Source organism: Colletes latitarsis, chromosome 4 (genome assembly GCF_051014445.1).
Source record: "Colletes latitarsis isolate SP2378_abdomen chromosome 4, iyColLati1, whole genome shotgun sequence".
NCBI lineage: Eukaryota > Metazoa > Arthropoda > Insecta > Hymenoptera > Colletidae > Colletes > Colletes latitarsis.
Genome location: NC_135137.1, coordinates 8,867,798 through 8,888,945, shown reverse-complemented (window position 1 = coordinate 8,888,945; position 21,148 = coordinate 8,867,798).

Below are 21,148 nucleotides of genomic sequence, written 5' to 3'. Positions count from 1 at the left end.
AAAAGCCCAGGATCAGGCCAACAAGTATGAGAAGTATGCGAAAGTATGACCCTGATGAGGTCAAATCCCAGACCTAATCCAGACCTAACATGCGTTATCCTCTAAAATACTGATCGAGACCAGGTTTAGTCGACTGCTTCAGTGTGGTACCACATTACTACGTGATCCAAACCAGAAAAAGCCCAGAATCTGGCCATCAAGTATGAGAAATATGCGAAAGTATGAGCCTGATGAGAGCAAATCCCAGACCTAGCCTAGACCTAACATGCGTTATCCTCTAAAATATTGATCGTGACTACGTTTAGTCGACTGTTTCTGGGTGGTACCACACTACTATGTGGTCCAAACCAGAACAAACCCAGGATCTGTTCATGAAGTTCGTGAAGAATGCGAAAGTATGAGACTGAAGAGGGCAAATCCCAGACCTAATCCAGACCTAACATGAGTTATCCTCTAAAATATTGATCGAAACCAGGTTTAATTGACTGTTTCAGTGTGGTACCACATTTCTATGTGATCCAAACCAGAAAGAGCAAAGGATCTGGCTAACAAGTAAGAGAAATATGCTAAAGTATGAGCCTGATGAGGGCAAATCCTAGACCCAACTCTGACCTAACATGAGTCATCCTCTGAAATATTGATCAAAACCATGTTTAATCGACTGTTTCAGTGTGGTACTACACTACTATGTGATCCAAACCACAAAAATCACAGGATCTGTTCAAGAAGTATGTGAAGAATGCGGAAGTATGAGACTGATGTGGGCAAATCCCAGACCTAATCCAGACCGAACACAGACCTAACATGCGTTATCCTCTAAAATATTGATCGAGACCAGGGTTAATGGACTGTTTCAGAGTGATACCACATTACCACGTGATGCAAACCAGAAAAATCCCAGGATCAGGCCAACAAGTATGAGAAGTATGCGAAAGTATGACCCTGATGAGGTCAAATCCCAGACCTAATCCAGACCTAACATGCGTTATCCTCTAAAATACTGATCGAGACCAGGTTTAGTCGACTGCTTCAGTGTGGTACCACATTACTACGTGATCCAAACCAGAAAAAGCCCAGAATCTGGCCATCAAATATGAGAAATATGCGAAAGTATGAGCCTGATGAGAGCAAATCCCAGACCTAACCTAGACCTAACATGCGTTATCCTCTAAAATATTGATCGTGACTACGTTTAGTCGACTGTTTCTGGGTGGTACCACATTACTATGTGGTCCAAACCAGAACAAACCCAGGATCTGTTCATGAAGTTTGTGAAGAATGCGAAAGTATGAGACTGAAGAGGGCAAATCCCAGACCTAATCCAGACCTAACATGAGTTATCCTCTAAAATATTGATCGAAACCAGGTTTAATTGACTGTTTCAGTGTGGTACCACATTTCTATGTGATCCAAACCAGAAAGAGCAAAGGATCTGGCTAACAAGTAAGAGAAATATGCTAAAGTATGAGCCTGATGAGGGCAAATCCTAGACCCAACTCTGACCTAACATGAGTCATCCTCTAAAATATTGATCAAAACCATGTTTAATCGACTGTTTCAGTGTGGTACTACACTACTATGTGATCCAAACCACAAAAATCACAGGATCTGTTCAAGAAGTATGTGAAGAATGCGGAAGTATGAGACTGATGTGGGCAAATCCCAGACCTAATCCAGACCGAACACAGACCTAACATGCGTTATCCTCTAAAATATTGATCGAGACCAGGGTTAATGGACTGTTTCAGAGTGATACCACATTACCACGTGATCCAAACCTGAAAATGCTCGAGATCTGGCCAACAAGTATGCGAAAAATGTGAAAGTATGACCCTGATGAGGGCAAATCCCAGGCTTAACCTAGACCTAACATGCGATATCCTCTAAAATATCGATCGAAACCAGGTTTAATGGACTGTTTCAGTGTGGAACCACATTAGTGTGTGATCCCAACCAGAAAAAACCCTGGATCTGTTCAACATGTATGTGAAAAATACGAAAGTATGACCCTCATGAGGGCAAATCCCAGACCTATTCCAGACCTCACTTGCGTTATCCTCTAAAATATTGATCGAGACCAGGTTTCATCGACTGCTTCAGTGAGGTACCACACTACTATGTGATCCAAACCAGAAAAAACCCAGGATCTGATCAAGAAGTATGTGAAGAATGCGGAAGTATGAGACTGATGAGGGCAAATCCGAGACCCAACTCTGACCTAACAAGAGTTATCCTCTAAAATATTGATCAAAACCATGTTTAATCGACTGTTTCAGTGAGGTACCACACTACTATGTGATCCAAACCAGAAAAAACTCAGGATCTGATCAGGAAGTATGTGAAGAATGCGGAAGTATGAGACTGATGAGGGCAAATCCCAGACCTAATCCAGACCTAATCCAGACCTACCATGCGTTATCCTCTAAAATACTGATCGTGACCAGGTTTAGTCGACTGTTTCAGTCTGGTACCACATTACTACGTGATCCAAACCAGAAAAAGCCCAGGATCAGGCCAACAAGTATGAGAAGTATGCGAAAGTATGACCCTGATGAGGTCAAATCCCAGACCTAATCCAGACCTAACATGCGTTATCCTCTAAAATACTGATCGAGACCAGGTTTAGTCGACTGCTTCAGTGTGGTACCACATTACTACGTGATCCAAACCAGAAAAAGCCCAGAATCTGGCCATCAAGTATGAGAAATATGCGAAAGTATGAGCCTGATGAGAGCAAATCCCAGACCTAACCTAGACCTAACATGCGTTATCCTCTAAAATATTGATCGTGACTACGTTTAGTCGACTGTTTCTGGGTGGTACCACATTACTATGTGGTCCAAACCAGAACAAACCCAGGATCTGTTCATGAAGTTTGTGAAGAATGCGAAAGTATGAAACTGAAGAGGGCAAATCCCAGACCTAATCCAGACCTAACATGAGTTATCCTCTAAAATATTGATCGAAACCAGGTTTAATTGACTGTTTCAGTGTGGTACCACATTTCTATGTGATCCAAACCAGAAAGAGCAAAGGATCTGGCTAACACGTAAGAGAAATATGCGAAAGTATGAGCCTGATGAGGGCATATCCTAGAACCAACTCTGACCTAACATGAGTTATCCTCTAAAATATTGATCGAGACCAGGGTTAATGGACTGGTTCAGTGTGATACCACATTACCACGTGATCCAAACCTGAAAATGCCCGAGATCTGGCCAACAAGTATGCGAAAAATGTGAATGTATGACCCTGATGAGGGCAAATCCCAGGCTTAACCTAGAGCTAACATGCGATATCCTCTAAAATATCGATCGAAACCAGGTTTAATGGACTGTTTCAGTGTGGAACCACATTACTGTGTGATCCCAACCAGAAAAAGCCCAGAATCTGGCCATCAAGTATGAGAAATAAGCGAAGGTATGAGTCTGATGCGAGCAAATCCCACACCTAACGTAGACCTAGCACGCGTTATCCTCAAAAATATTGATCGGAACCAGGTTCAATCGTCTCTTTCAGTGTGGTACCACATTACTACGTGATCCAAAGCAGAAAAATCCCAGGATCTGTTCAACAAGTATGTGAAGAATGCGAAAGTATGAGACTGAAGAGGGCAAATCCCAGACCTAATCCAGACCTAATCCAGACCTAGCATGCGTTATCCTCTAAAATATTGATCGAAACCGGGTTTAATTGACTGTTTCAGTGTGGTACCACATTTCTATGTGATCCAAACCAGAAAGAGCAAAGGATCTGGCTAACAAGTAAGAGAAATATGCGAAAGTATGAGCCTGATGAGGGCAAATCCTAGACCCAACTCTGACCTAACATTAGTTATCCTCTAAAATATTGATCGAGACCAGGTTTAATGGACAGGTTCTGTGTGATACCACATTACCACGTGCTCCAAAGCAGAAAAAGCCCGAGATCTGGCCAACAAGTATGCGAAAAATGTGAAAGTATGACCCTCATGAGGGCAAATCCCAGGCTTAACCTAGAGCTTACATGCGATATCCTCTAAAATATCGATCGAAACCAGGTTTAATGGACTGTTTCAGTGTGGAACCACATTACTGTGTGATCCCAACCAGAAAAAGCCCAGAATCTGGCCATCAAGTATGAGAAATAAGCGAAGGTATGAGCCTGATGCGAGCACATCCCACACCTAACGTAGACCTAGCATGCGTTATCCTCAAAAATATTGATCGGAACCAGGTTTAATCGTCTCTTTCAGTGTGGTACCACATTACTACGTGATCCAAAGCAGAAAAATCCCAGGATCTGTTCAACAAGTATGTGAAGAATGCGATAGAATGAGCCTGGTGAGGGCAAATCCCAGGCCTAACCTAGCCCTAACATGCGTTATCATCTAAAATATTGATCGAAACCTGGTTTAATCGACTGTTTCTGGGTGGTACCACATTACTATGTGATCCAAACCAGAACAAACCCAGGATCTGTTCAAGAAGTATGTGAAGAATGCGAAATTATGAGTCTGATGAGGGCAAATTCAAGGCCTAACCTAGACCTAACATGCGTTATCCTCTGAAATATTGATCGAACCAGGTTTAGTTGACTGTTTCAGTGTGGTACCACACTACTATGTGATCCAAAGCAGAAAAAACCCAGGATCTGTTCAAGAAGTATGTGAAGAATGCGGAAGTATGAGACTGATGAGGGCAAATCCCAGACCTAATCCAGACCTAATCCAGACCTAACATGCGTTATCCTCTAAAATACTGATCGAGACCAGGTTTAGTCGACAGTTTCAGTGTGGTACCACATTTCTATGTGATCCAACCAGAAAGAGCAAAGGATCTAGCCAACAAGTAAGAGAAATATGCGAAAGTATGAGCCTGATGAGGGCAAATCCTAGACCCAACTCTGACCTAACATGCAATATCCTCTAAAATATTGATCAAAACCATGTTTAATCGACTGTTTCAGTGTGGGACCACACCACTATGTGATACAAACCAGAAAAAACCCAGGATCTGTTCAAGAAGTATCTGAAGAATGCGGAAGTATGAGACTGATGAGGGCAAATTCCAGACCTTATCCAGACCTAATCCAGACCTAACATGCGTTATCCTCGAAAATACTGATCGAGACCAGCTTTAGTCGACCGTTTCAGTGTGGTACCACATTACTACGCGATCAAAACCTGAAAAAACCCAGAATCTGGCCATCAAGTATGAGATATATGCGAAAGTATGAGCCTGATGAGAGCAAATCCCAGACCTAACCTAGACCTAACATGCGTTATCCTCTATAATATTGATCGAAACCAGGCTTAATTGACTGTTTCAGTGTGGTACCACATTTCTATGTGATCCAAACAAGAAAGAGCAAAGGATCTAGCTAACAAGTATGAGAAATATGCGAAAGTATGAGCCTGATGAGAGCAAATCCCAGACCTAACCTAGACCTAACATGCGTTATCCTCTAAAATATTGATCGAGACCAGGGTTAATGGACTGTTTCAGTGTGATACCACATTACCACGTGATCCAAACCTGAAAATGCCCGAGATCTGGCCAACAACTATGCGAAAAATGTGAAAGTATGACCCTGATGAGGGCAAATCCCAGGCTTAACCTAGACCTAACATGCGTTATCCTCTAAAATATTGATCAAAACCATGTTTAATCGACTGTTTCAGTGAGGTACCACACTACTATGTGATCCAAACCAGAAAAAACCCAGGATCTGATCAAGGAGTATGTGAAGAATGCGGAAGTATGAGACTGATGAGGGCAAATCCCAGACCTAATCCAGACCTAATCCAGACCTAACATGCGTTATCCTCTAAAATACTGATCGTGACCAGGTTTAGTCGACTGTTTCAGTCTGGTACCACATTACTACGTGATCCAAACCAGAAAAAGCCCAGGATCAGGCCAACAAGTATGAGAAGTATGCGAAAGTATGACCCTGATGAGGTCAAATCCCAGACCTAATCCAGACCTAACATGCGTTATCCTCTAAAATACTGATCGAGACCAGGTTTAGTCGACTGTTTCAGTGTGGTACCACATTATTACGTGATCCAAACCAGAAAAAGCCCAGAATCTGGCCATCAAGTATGAGAAATATGCGAAAGTATGAGCCTGATGAGAGCAAATCCCAGACCTAACCTAGACCTAACATGCGTTATCCTCTAAAATATTGGTCGTGACTACGTTTAGTCGACTGTTTCTGGGTGGTACCACATTACTATGTGATCCAAACCAGAACAAACCCAGGATCTGTTCAAGAAGTTAGTGAAGAATGCGAAAGTATGAGACTGAAGAGGGCAAATCCCAGACCTAATCCAGACCTAATCCAGACCTAACATGAGTTATCCTCTAAAATATTGATCGAAACCAGGTTTAATTGACTGTGTCAGTGTGGTACCACATTTCTATGTGATCCAAACCAGAAAGAGCAAAGGATCTGGCTAACACGTAAGAGAAATATGCGAAAGTATGAGCCTGATGAGGGCAAATCCTAGTCCCAACTCTGACCTAACATGAGTTATCCTCTAAAATATTGATCGAGACCAGGGTTAATGGACTGGTTCAGTGTGATACCACCATTACCACGTGATCCAAACCTGAAAATGCCCGAGATCTGGCCAACAAGTATGCGAAAAATGTGAATGTATGACCCTGATGAGGGCAAATCCCAGGCTTAACCTAGAGCTAACATGCGATATCCTCTAAAATATCGATCGAAATATCGATCGAAACCAGGTTTAATGGACTGTTTCAGTGTGGAACCATATTACTGTGTGATCCCAACCAGAAAAAGCCCAGAATCCGGCCATCAAGTATGAGAAATAAGCGAAGGTATGAGCCTGATGCGAGCACATCCCACACCTAACGTAGATCTAGCATGCGTTATCCTCAAAAATATTGATCGGAACCAGGTTTAATCGTCTCTTTCAGTGTGGACCAAATTACTACGTGATCCAAAGCAGAAAAATCCCAGGATCTGTTCAACAAGTATGTGAAGAATGCGATAGAATGAGCCTGGTGAGGGCAAATCCCAGGCCTAACCTGGCCCTAACATGCGTTATCATCTAAAATATTGATCGAAACCTGGTTTAATCGACTGTTTCTGGGTGGTACCACATTACTATGTGATCCAAACCAGAACAAACCCAGGATCTGTTCAAGAAGTATGTGAAGAATGCGAAATTATGAGTCTGATGAGGGCAAATTCAAGGCCTAACCTAGACCTAACATGCGTTATCCTCTGAAATATTAATCGAACCAGGTTTAGTTGACTGTTTCAGTGTGGTACCACACTACTATGTGATCCAAAGCAGAAAAAACCCAGGATCTGTTCAAGAAGTATGTGAAGAATGCGGAAGTATGAGACTGATGAGGGCAAATCCCAGACCTAATCCAGACCTAATCCAGACCTAACATGCGTTATCCTCTAAAATACTGATCGAGACCAGGTTTAGTCGACAGTTTCAGTGTGGTACCACATTACTACGTGATCCAAACCAGAAAAAGCCCAGAATCTGGCCATCAAGTATGAGAAATATGCGAAAGTATGAGACTGATGAGGGCAAATCCCAGACCTAATCCAGACCTAATCCAGACCTAACATGCGTTATCCTCTAAAATACTGATCGAAACCAGGCTTAATTGACTGTTTCAGTGTGGTACCACATTTCTATGTGATCCAACCAGAAAGAGCAAAGGATCTAGCTAACAAGTAAGAGAAATATGCGAAAGTATGAGCCTGATGAGAGCAAATCCCAGACCTAACCTAGACCTAACATGCGTTATCCTCTATAATATTGATCGAAACCAGGCTTAATTGACTGTTTCAGTGTGGTACCACATTTCTATGTGATCCAAACCAGAAAGAGCAAAGGATCTAGCTAACAAGTATGAGAAATATGCGAAAGTATGAGCCTGGTGAGAGCAAATCCCAGACCTAACCTAGACCTAACATGCGTTATCCTCTAAAATATAGATCGTGACCAGGTTTAGTCGACTGTTTCTGGGTGGTTCCACATTACTATGTGATCCAAACCAGAACAAACCCAGGATCTGTTCAAGAAGTATGTGAAGAATGCGGAAGTATGAGACTGATGTGGGCAAATCCCAGACCTAATCCAGACCGAACACAGACCTAACATGCGTTATCCTCTAAAATATTGATCGAGACCAGGGTTAATGGACTGTTTCAGTGTGATACCACATTACCACGTGATCCAAACCTGAAAATGCCCGAGATCTGGCCAACAACTATGCGAAAAATGTGAAAGTATGACCCTGATGAGGGCAAATCCCAGGCTTAACCTAGACCTAACATGCGTTATCCTCTAAAATATTGATCAAAACCATGTTTAATCGACTGTTTCAGTCAGGTACCACGCTACTATGTGATCCAAACCAGAAAAAACCCAGGATCTGTTCAAGAAGTATCTGAAGAATACGGAAGTATGAGACTGATGAGGGCAAATCCCAGACCTAATCCAGACCTAATCCAGACCTAACATGCGTTATCCTCGAAAATACTGATCGAGACCAGCTTTAGTCGACTGTTTCAGTGTGGTACCACACTACTACGCGATCAAAACCAGAAAAAACCCAGAATCTGGCCATCGAGTATGAGAAATATGCGAAAGTATGAGCTTGATGAGAGCAAATCCCAGACCTAACCTAGACCTAACAGGCGTTATCCTCTAAAATATAGATCGTGACCAGGTTTAGTCGACTGTTTCTGGGTGGTTCCACATTACTATGTGATCCAAACCAGAACAACCCAGGATCTGTTCAAGAAGTATGTGAAGAATGCGGAAGTATGAGACTGATGTGGGCAAATCCCAGACCTAATCCTGACCGAACACAGACCTAACATGCGTTATCCTCTAAAATATTGATCGAGACCAGGGTTAATGGACTGTTTCAGTGTGATACCAGATTACCACGTGATCCAAACCTGAAAATGCCCGAGATATGGCCAACAAGTATGCGAAAAATGTGAAAGTATGACCCTGATGAGGGCAAATCCCAGGCTTAACCTAGACCTAACATGCGATATCCTCTAAAATATCGATCGAAACCAAGTTTAATGGACTGTTTCAGTGTGGAACCACATTACTGTGTGATCCCAACCAGAACAAGCCCAGAATCTGGCCATCAAGTATGAGAAATAGGCGAAGGTATGAGCCTGATGCGAGCAAATCCCCCACCTAACGTAGACCTAGCATGCGTTATCCTCAAAAATATTCATCGGAACCAGGTTTAATCGTCTTTTTCAGTGTGGTACCACATTACTACGTGATCCAAAGCAGTAAAATCCCAGGATCTGTTCAACAAGTATGTGAAGAATGCGAAATTATGAGTCTGATGTGGGCAAATTCAAGGCCTCACCTAGACCTAACATGCGTTATCCTCAAAAATATTGATCGAAACCAGGATTAATTGACTGTTTCAGTGTGGTACCACATCTCTATGTGATCCAAACCAGAAAGAGCAAAGGATCTGGCTAACAACTAAGAGAAATATGCGAAAGTATGAGCCTGATGGGGGCAAATCCTAGACCCAACTCTGACCTAACATGAGTTATCCTCTAAAATATTGATCAAAACCATGTTTAATTGACTGTTTCAGTGTGGCACCACACTACTATGTGATCTAAACCAGAAAAAGCCCAGGATCAGGCCAACAAGTATGAGAAGTATGCGAAAGTATGACCCTGATGAGGTCAAATCCCAGACCTAATCCAGACCTAACATGCGTTATCCTCTAAAATATTGATCGTGACTACGTTTAGTCGACTGTTTCTGGGTGGTACCACATTACTATGTGATCCAAACCAGAACAAACCCAGGATCTGTTCAAGAAGTTAGTGAAGAATGCGAAAGTATGAGACTGAAGAGGGCAAATCCCAGACCTAATCCAGACCTAATCCAGACCTAACATGAGTTATCCTCTAAAATATTGATCGAAACCAGGTTTAATTGACTGTTTCAGTGTGGTACCACATTTCTATGTGATCCAAACCAGAAAGAGCAAAGGATCTGGCTAACACGTAAGAGAAATATGCGAAAGTATGAGCCTGATGAGGGCAAATCCTAGACCCAACTCTGACCTAACATGAGTTATCCTCTAAAATATTGATCGAGACCAGGGTTAATGGACTGGTTCAGTGTGATACCACAATACCACGTGATCCAAACCTGAAAATGCCCGAGATCTGGCCAACAAGTATGCGAAAAATGTGAAAGTATGACCCTCATGAGGGCAAATCCCAGGCTTAACCTAGAGCTAACATGCGATATCCTCTAAAATATCGATCGAAACCAGTTTTAATGGACTGTTTCAGTGTGGAACCACATTACTGTGCGATCCCAACCAGAAAAAGCCCAGAATCTGGCCATCAAGTATGAGAAATAAGCGAAGGTATGAGCCTGATGCGAGCAAATCCCACACCTAACGTAGACCTAGCATGCGTTATCCTCAAAAATATTGATCGGAACCAGGTTTAATCGTCTGTTTCAGTGTGGTACCACATTACTACGTGATCCAAAGCAGAAAAATCCCAGGATCTGTTCAACAAGTATGTGAAGAATGCGAAAGTATGAGACTGAAGAGGGCAAATCCCAGACCTAATCCAGACCTAATCCACACCTAACATGCGTTATCCTCTAAAATATTGATCGAAACCAGGTTTAACTGACTGTTTCAGTGTGGTACCACATTTCTATGTGATGCAAACCAGAAAGAGCAAAGGATCTGATCAAGGAGTATGTGAAGAATGCGGAAGTATAAGACTGATGAGGGCAAATCCCAGACCTAATCCAGACCTAACCCAGACCTAACATGCGATATCCTCTAAAATATCGATCGAAACCAGGTTTAATGGACTGTTTCAGTGTGGAACCACATTACTGTGTGATCCCAACCAGAACAAGCCCAGAATCTGGCCATCAAGTATGAGAAATACGCGAAGGTATGAGCCTGATGCGAGCAAATCCCCCACCTAACGTAGACCTAGCATGCGTTATCCTCAAAAATATTGATCGGAACCAGGTTTAATCGTCTGTTTCAGTGTGGTACCACATTACTACGTGATCCAAAGTAGAAAAAACCCAGAATCTGGCTATCAATTATGAGAAATATGCGAAAGTATGAGCCTGATGAGAGCAAATCCCAGACCTAACCTAGACCTAACATGCGTTATCCTCTAAAATATTGATCGAAACCATGTTTAATCGACTGTTTCAGTGTGGAACCACATTACTGTGTGATCCCAACCAGAACAAGCCCAGAATCTGGCCATCAAGTATGAGAATTAAGCGAAGGTATGAGCCTGATGCGAGCAAATCCCCCACCTAACGTAGACCTAGCTTGCGTTATCCTCAAAAATATTGATCGGAACCAGGTTTAATCGTCTTTTTCAGTGTGGTACCACATTACTACGTGATCCAAAGCAGAAAAATCCCAGGATCTGTTCAACAAGTATGTGAAGAATGCGAAATTATGAGTCTGATGAGGGCAAATTCAAGGCCTCACCTAGACCTAACATGCGTTATCCTCTAAAATATTGATCGAAACCAGGTTTAATTGACTGTTTCAGTGTGGTACCACATTTCTATGTGATCCAAACCAGAAAGAGCAAAGGGTCTGGCCATCAAGTATGAGAAATATGCGAAAGTATGAGCCTGATGAGAGCAAATCCCAGACCTAACCTAGACCTAACATGCGTTATCCTCTAAAATATTGATCGAAACCAGGCTTAATTGACTGTTTCAGTGTGGTACCACATTTCTATGTGATCCAAACCAGAAAGAGCAAAGGATCTAGCTAACAAGTAAGAGAAATATGCGAAAGTATGAGCCTGATGAGGGCAAATCCTAAACCCAACTCTGACCTAACATGAGTTTTCCTCTAAAATATTGATCAAAACCATGTTTAATCGACTGTTTCAGTGAGGTACCACACTACTATGTGATCCAAACCAGAAAAAACCCAGGATCTGTTCAAGAAGTATCTGAAGAATACGGAAGTATGAGACTGATGAGGGCAAATCCCAGACCTAATCCAGACCTAACCTAGACCTAACATGCGTTATCCTCTAAAATATTGATCGAAACCAGGCTTAATTGACTGTTTCAGTGTGGTACCACATTTCTATGTGATCCAAACCAGAAAGAGCAAAGGATCTAGCTAACAAGTAAGAGAAATATGCGAAAGTATGAGCTTGATGAGAGCAAATCCCAGACCTAACCTAGACCTAACATGCGTTATCCTCTAAAATATAGATCGTGACCAGGTTTAGTCGACTGTTTCTGGGTGGTTCCACATTACTATGTGATCCAAACCAGAACAAACCCAGGACCTGTTCAAGAAGTATGTGAAGAATGCGGAAGTATGAGACTGATGTGGGCAAATCCCAGACCTAATCCAGACCGAACACAGACCTAACATGCGTTATCCTCTAAAATATTGATCGAGACCAGGGTTAATGGACTGTTCCAGTGTGATACCACATTACCACGTGATCCAAACCTGAAAATGCCCGAGATCTGGCCAACAAGTATGCGAAAAATGTGAAAGTATGACCCTGATGAGGGCAAATCCCAGGCTTAACCTAGACCTAACATACGATATCCTCTAAAATATCGATCGAAACCAGGTTTAATGGACTGTTTCAGTGTGGAACCACATTACTGTGTGATCCCAACCAGAACAAGCCCAGAATCTGGCCATCAAGTATGAGAAATAAGCGAAGGTATGAGCCTGATGCGAGCAAATCCCCCACCTAACGTAGACCTAGCATGCGTTATCCTCAAAAATATTGATCGGAACCAGGTTTAATCGTCTTTTTCAGTGTGGTACCACATTACTACGTGATCCAAAGCAGAAAAATCCCAGGATCTGTTCAACAAGTATGTGAAGAATGCGAAATTATGAGTCTGATGTGGGCAAATTCAAGGCCTCACCTAGACCTAACATGCGTTATCCTCAAAAATATTGATCGAAACCAGGATTAATTGACTGTTTCAGTGTGGTACCACATTTCTATGTGATACAAACCAGAAAGAGCAAAGGATCTGGCTAACAACTAAGAGAAATATGCGAAAGTATGAGCCTGATGAGGGCAAATCCTAGACCCAACTCTGACCTAACATGAGTTATCCTCTAAAATATTGATCAAAACCATGTTTAATTGACTGTTTCTGTGTGGCACCACACTACTATGTGTTCTAAACCAGAAAAAACCCAGGATCTGTTCAAGAGGTATGTGAAGAATGCGGAAGTATGAGACTGATGGGGGCAAATCCCAGACCTAATCCAGGCCTAATCCACCCCTACCATGCGTTATCCTCTAAAATACTGATCGAGACCAGCATTAGTCGACTGTTTCAGTGTGGTACCACATTACTACGTGATCCAAACCAGCAAAAGCCCAGAATCTGGCCATCAAGTGTGAGAAATATGCGAAAGTATGAGCCTGATGAGAGCAAATCCCAGACCTAACCTACACCTAACATGCGTTATCATCTAAAATATTGATCGAAACCAGGTTTAATTGACTGTTTCAGTGTGGTACCACATTTCTATGTGATCCAAACCAGAAAGAGCAAAGGATCTGGCTAACAACTAAGAGAAATATGCGAAAGTATGAGCCTGATGAGGGCAAATCCTAGACCCAACTCTGACCTAACATGCGATATCCTCTAAGATATTGATCGCGGTCAGGTTTAATCAAAACTTTCAGTGTGGTACCATATAACTACGTGATCCAAACCAGAAAAAACCCTGGATCTGTTCAACATGTATGTGAAAAATGCGAAAGTATGAGCCTCATGAGGGCAAATCCCAGACCTATTCCAGACCTCACTTGCGTTATCCTCTAAAATACTGATCGGGACCAGGTTTAGTCGACTGTTTCAGTCTGGTACCACATTACTACGTGATCCAAACCAGAAAAAGCCCAGGATCAGGCCAACAAGTATGAGAAGTATGCGAAAGTATGACCCTGATGAGGTCAAATCCCAGACCTAATCCAGACCTAACATGCGTTATCCTCTAAAATACTGATCGAGACCAGGTTTAGTCGACTGTTTCAGTGTGGTACCACATTATTACGTGATCCAAACCAGAAAAAGCCCAGAATCTGGCCATCAAGTATGAGAAATATGCGAAAGTATGAGCCTGATGAGAGCAAATCCCAGACCTAACCTAGACCTAACATGCGTTATCCTCTAAAATATTGATCGTGACTACGTTTAGTCGACTGTTTCTGGGTGGTACCACATTACTATGTGATCCAAACCAGAACAAACCCAGGATCTGTTCAAGAAGTTAGTGAAGAATGCGAAAGTATGAGACTGAAGAGGGCAAATCCCAGACCTAATTCGGACCTAATCCACACCTAACATGCGTTATCCTCAAAAATATTGATCGGAACCAGGTTTAATCGTCCCTTTCAGTGTGGTACCACATTACTACGTGATCCAAAGCAGAAAAATCCCAGGATCTGTTCAACAAGTATGTGAAGAATGCGAAAGTATGAGACTGAAGAGGGCAAATCCCAGACCTAATTCGGACCTAATCCACACCTAACATGCGTTATCCTCTAAAATATTGATCGAAACCAGGTTTAATTGACTGTTTCAGTGTGGTACCACATTTCTATGTGATGCAAACCAGAAAGAGCAAAGGATCTGGCTAACAAGTAAGAGAAATATGCGAAAGTATGGGCCTGATGAGGGCAAATCCTAGACCCAACTCTGACCTAACATGAGTTATCCTCTAAAATATTGATCGAGACCAGGGTTATTGGACTGGTTCAGTGTGATACCACATTACCACGTGATCCAAACCTGAAAATGCCCGAGATCTGGCCAACAAGTATGCGAAAAATGTGAAAGTATGACCCTCATGAGGGCAAATCCCAGGCTTAACCCAGAGCTAACATGCGATATCCTCTAAAATATCGATCGAAACCAGGTTTAATGGACTGTTTCAGTGTGGAACCACATTACTGTGCGATCCCAACCAGAAAAAGCCCAGAATCTGGCCATCAAGTATGAGAAATAAGCGAAGGTATGACCCTGATGCGAGCAAATCCCACACCTAACGTAGACCTAGCATGCGTTATCCTCAAAAATATTGATCGGAACCAGGTTTAATCGTCTCTTTCAGTGTGGTACCACATTACTACGTGATCCAAAGCAGAAAAATCCCAGGATCTGTTCAACAAGTATGTGAAGAATGCGATAGAATGAGCCTGGTGAGGGCAAATCCCAGGCCTAACCTAGCCCTAACATGCGTTATCATCTAAAATATTGATCGAAACCTGGTTTAATCGACTGTTTCTGGGTGGTACCACATTACTATGTGATCCAAACCAGAACAAACCCAGGATCTGTTCAAGAAGTATGTGAAGAATGCGAAATTATGAGTCTGATGAGGGCAAATTCAAGGCCTAACCTAGACCTAACATGCGTTATCCTCTAAAATATTGATCGCGACCAGGTTTAGTCGACTGTTTCTGGGTGGTACCACATTACTATGTGACCCAAACCACAAAAAACACAGGATCTGTTCAAGAAGTATGTGAAGAATGCGGAAGTATGAGACTGATGAGGGCAAATCCCAGACCTAATTCAGACCGAACACAGACCTAACATCCGTTATCCTCTAAAATATTGATCGAGACCAGGGTTAATGGACTGTTTCAGTGTGATACCACATTACCACGTGATCCAAACCTGAAAATGCCCGAGATCTGGCCAACAAGTATGCGAAAAATGTGAAAGTATGACCCTGATGAGGGCAAATCCCAGGCTTAACCTAGACCTAACATACGATATCCTCTAAAATATCGATCGAAACCAGGTTTAATGGACTGTTTCAGTGTGGAACCACATTACTGTGTGATCCCAACCAGAACAAGCCCAGAATCTGGCCATCAAGTATGAGAAATAAGCGAAGGTATGAGCCTGATGCGAGCAAATCCCCCACCTAACGTAGACCTAGCTTGCGTTATCCTCAAAAATATTGATCGGAACCAGGTTTAATCGTCTTTTTCAGTGTGGTACCACATTACTACGTGATCCAAAGCAGAAAAATCCCAGGATCTGTTCAACAAGTATGTGAAGAATGCGAAAGTATGAGACTGAAGAGGGCAAATCCCAGACCTAATCCGGACCTAATCCACACCTAACATGCGTTATCCTCTAAAATATTGATCGAACCCAGGTTTAATTGACTGTTTCAGTGTGGTACCACATTTCTATGTGATGCAAACCAGAAAGAGCAAAGGATCTGGCTAACAAGTAAGAGAAATATGCGAAAGTATGGGCCTGATGAGGGCAAATCCTAGACCCAACTCTGACCTAACATGAGTTATCCTCTAAAATATTGATCGAGACCAGGGTTATTGGACTGGTTCAGTGTGATACCACATTACCACGTGATCCAAACCTGAAAATGCCCGAGATCTGGCCAACAAGTATGCGAAAAATGTGAAAGTATGACCCTCATGAGGGCAAATCCCAGGCTTAACCTAGAGCTAACATGCGATATCCTCTAAAATATCGATCGAAACCAGGTTTAATGGACTGTTTCAGTGTGGAACCACATTACTGTGCGATCCCAACCAGAAAAAGCCCAGAATCTGGCCATCAAGTATGAGAAATAAGCGAAGGTATGAGCCTGATGCGAGCAAATCCCACACCTAACGTAGACCTAGCATGCGTTATCCTCAAAAATATTGATCGGAACCAGGTTTAATCGTCTCTTTCAGTGTGGTACCACATTACTACGTGATCCAAAGCAGAAAAATCCCAGGATCTGTTCAACAAGTATGTGAAGAATGCGATAGAATGAGCCTGGTGAGGGCAAATCCCAGGCCTAACCTAGCCCTAACATGCGTTATCATCTAAAATATTGATCGAAACCTGGTTTAATCGACTGTTTCTGGGTGGTACCACATTACTATGTGATCCAAACCAGAACAAACCCAGGATCTGTTCAAGAAGTATGTGAAGAATGCGAAATTATGAGTCTGATGAGGGCAAATTCAAGGCCTAACCTAGACCTAACATGCGTTATCCTCTGAAATATTGATCGAACCAGGTTTAATTGACTGTTTCAGTGTGGTACCACACTACTATGTGATCCAAACCAGAAAAAACCCAGGATCTGTTCAAGAAGTATGTGAAGAATGCGGAAGTATGAGACTGATGAGGGCAAATCCCAGACCTAATCCAGACCTAATCCAGACCTAACATGCGTTATCCTCTAACATACTGATCGTGACCAGGTTTAGTCGACTGTTTCAGTCTGGTACCACATTACTACGTGATCCAAACCAGAAAAAGCCCAGGATCAGGCCAACAAGTATGAGAAGTATGCGAAGGTATGAGCCTGATGAGAGCAAATCCCAGACCTAACCTAGACCTAACATGCGTTATCCTCTAAAATATTGATCGCGACCAGGTTTAGTCGACTGTTTCTGGGTGGTACCACATTACTATGTGACCCAAACCACAAAAAACACAGGATCTGTTCAAGAAGTATGTGAAGAATGCGGAAGTATGAGACTGATGAGGGCAAATCCCAGACCTAATTCAGACCGAACACAGACCTAACATCCGTTATCCTCTAAAATATTGATCGAGACCAGGGTTAATGGACTGTTTCAGTGTGATACCACATTACCACGTGATCCAAACCTGAAAATGCCCGAGATCTGGCCAACAAGTATGCGAAAAATGTGAAAGTATGACCCTGATGAGGGCAAATCCCAGGCTTAACCTAGACCTAACATACGATATCCTCTAAAATATCGATCGAAACCAGGTTTAATGGACTGTTTCAGTGTGGAACCACATTACTGTGTGATCCCAACCAGAACAAGCCCAGAATCTGGCCATCAAGTATGAGAAATAAGCGAAGGTATGAGCCTGATGCGAGCAAATCCCCCACCTAACGTAGACCTAGCTTGCGTTATCCTCAAAAATATTGATCGGAACCAGGTTTAATCGTCTTTTTCAGTGTGGTACCACATTACTACGTGATCCAAAGCACAAAAATCCCAGGATCTGTTCAACAAGTATGTGAAGAATGCGAAATTATGAGTCTGATGAGGGCAAATTCAAGGCCTCACCTAGACCTAACATGCGTTATCCTCTTAAATATTGATCGAAACCAGGTTTAAATGACTGTTTCAGTGTGGTACCACATTTCTATGTGATCCAAACCAGAAAGAGCAAAGGATCTGGCCATCAAGTATGAGAAATATGCGAAAGTATGAGCCTGATGAGAGCAAATCCCAGACCTAACCTAGACCTAACATGCGTTATCCTCTAAAATATTGATCGAAACCAGGCTTAATTGACTGTTTCAGTGTGGTACCACATTTCTATGTGATCCAAACCAGAAAGAGCAATGGATCTAGCTAACAAGTAAGAGAAATATGCGAAAGTATGAGCCTGATGAGGGCAAATCCTAGACCCAACTCTGACCTAACATGAGTTATCCTCTAAAATATTGATCAAAACCATGTTTAATCGACTGTTCCAGTGAGATACCACACTACTATGTGATCCAAACCAGAAAAAACCCAGGATCTGTTCAAGAAGTATCTGAAGAATACGGAAGTATGAGACTGATGAGGGCAAATCCCAGACCTAATCCAGACCTAATCCAGACCTAACATGCGTTATCCTCTAAAATACTGATCGAGACCAGCTTTAGTTGACTGTTTCAGTGTGGTACCACATTACTACGTGATCCAAACCAGCAAAAGCCCAGAATCTGGCCATCAAGTATGAGAAATATGCGAAAGTATGAGCCTGATGAGACCAAATCCCAGACCTAACCTACACCTAACATGCGTTATCTTCTAAAATATTGATCGAAACCAGGTTTAATTGACTGTTTCAGTGTGGTACCACATTTCTATGTGATCCAAACCAGAAAGAGCAAAGGATCTGGCTAACAAGTAAGAGAAATATGCGAATGTATGAGCCTGATGAGGGCAAATCCTAGACCCAATTCTGACCTAACATGCGATATCCTCTAAGATATTGATCGCGGTCAGGTTTAATCAATAGTTTCAGTGTGGTACCATATAACTACGTGATCCAAACCAGAAAAAACCCTGGATCTGTTCAACATGTATGTGAAAAATGCGAAAGTATGAGCCTCATGAGGGCAAATCCCAGACGTATTCCAGACCTCACTTGCGTTATCCTCTAAAATATTGATCGAGACCAGGTTTCATCGACTGTTTCAGTGAGGTACCACACTACTATGTGATCCAAACCAGAAAAAACCCAGGATCTGATCAAGAAGTATGTGAAGAATGCGGAAGTATGAGACTGATGAGGGCAAATCCTAGACCCAACTCTGACCTAACAAGAGTTATCCTCTAAAATATTGATCAAAACCATGTTTAATCGACTGTTTCAGTGAGGTACCACACTACTATGTGATCCAAACCACAAAAAACACAGGATCTGTTCAAGAAGTATGTGAAGAATGCGGAAGTATGAGACTGATGAGGGCAAATCCCAGACCTAATTCAGACCTAATCCAGACCTAACATGCGTTATCCTCTAAAATATTGATCGCGACCAGGTTTAGTCGACTGTTTCTGGGTGGTACCACATTACTATGTGACCCAAACCACAAAAAACACAGGATCTGTTCAAGAAGTATGTGAAGAATGCGGAAGTATGAGACTGATGAGGGCAAATCCCAGACCTAATTCAGACCGAACACAGACCTAACATCCGTTATCCTCTAAAATATTGATCGAGACCAGGTTTAATGGACTGTTTGAGTGTGGAACCACATTACTGTGTGATCCCAACCAGAACAAGCCCAGAATCTGGCCATCAAGTATGAGAAATAAGCGAAGGTATGAGCCTGATGCGAGCAAATCCCCCACCTAACGTAGACCTAGCTTGCGTTATCCTCAAAAATATTGATCGGAACCAGGTTTAATCGTCTTTTTCAGTGTGGTACCACATTACTACGTGATCCAAAGCACAAAAATCCCAGGATCTGTTCAACAAGTATGTGAAGAATGCGAAATTATGAGTCTGATGAGGGCAAATTCAAGGCCTCACCTAGACCTAACATGCGTTATCCTCTTAAATATTGATCGAAACCAGGTTTAAATGACTGTTTCAGTGTGGTACCACATTTCTATGTGATCCAAACCAGAAAGAGCAAAGGATCTGGCCATCAAGTATGAGAAATATGCGAAAGTATGAGCCTGATGAGAGCAAATCCCAGACCTAACCTAGACCTAACATGCGTTATCCTCTAAAATATTGATCGAAACCAGGCTTAATTGACTGTTTCAGTGTGGTACCACATTTCTATGTGATCCAAACCAGAAAGAGCAATGGATCTAGCTAACAAGTAAGAGAAATATGCGAAAGTATGAGCCTGATGAGGGCAAATCCTAGACCCAACTCTGACCTAACATGAGTTATCCTCTAAAATATTGATCAAAACCATGTTTAATCGACTGTTCCAGTGAGATACCACACTACTATGTGATCCAAACCAGAAAAAACCCAGGATCTGTTCAAGAAGTATCTGAAGAATACGGAAGTATGAGACTGATGAGGGCAAATCCCAGACCTAATCCAGACCTAATCCAGACCTAACATGCGTTATCCTCTAAAATACTGATCGAGACCAGCTTTAGTCGACTGTTTCAGTGTGGTACCACATTACTACGTGATCCAAACCAGCAAAAGCCCAGAATCTGGCCATCAAGTATGAGAAATATGCGAAAGTATGAGCCTGATGAGACCAAATCCCAGACCTAACCTACACCTAACATGCGTTATCTTCTAAAATATTGATCGAAACCAGGTTTAATTGACTGTTTCAGTGTGGTACCACATTTCTCTGTGATCCAAACCAGAAAGAGCAAAGGATCTGGCTAACAAGTAAGAGAAATATGCGAATGTATGAGCCTGATGAGGGCAAATCCTAGACCCAATTCTGACCTAACATGCGATATCCTCTAAGATATTGATCGCGGTCAGGTTTAATCAATAGTTTCAGTGTGGTACCATATAACTACGTGATCCAAACCAGAAAAAACCCTGGATCTGTTCAACATGTATGTGAAAAATGCGAAAGTATGAGCCTCA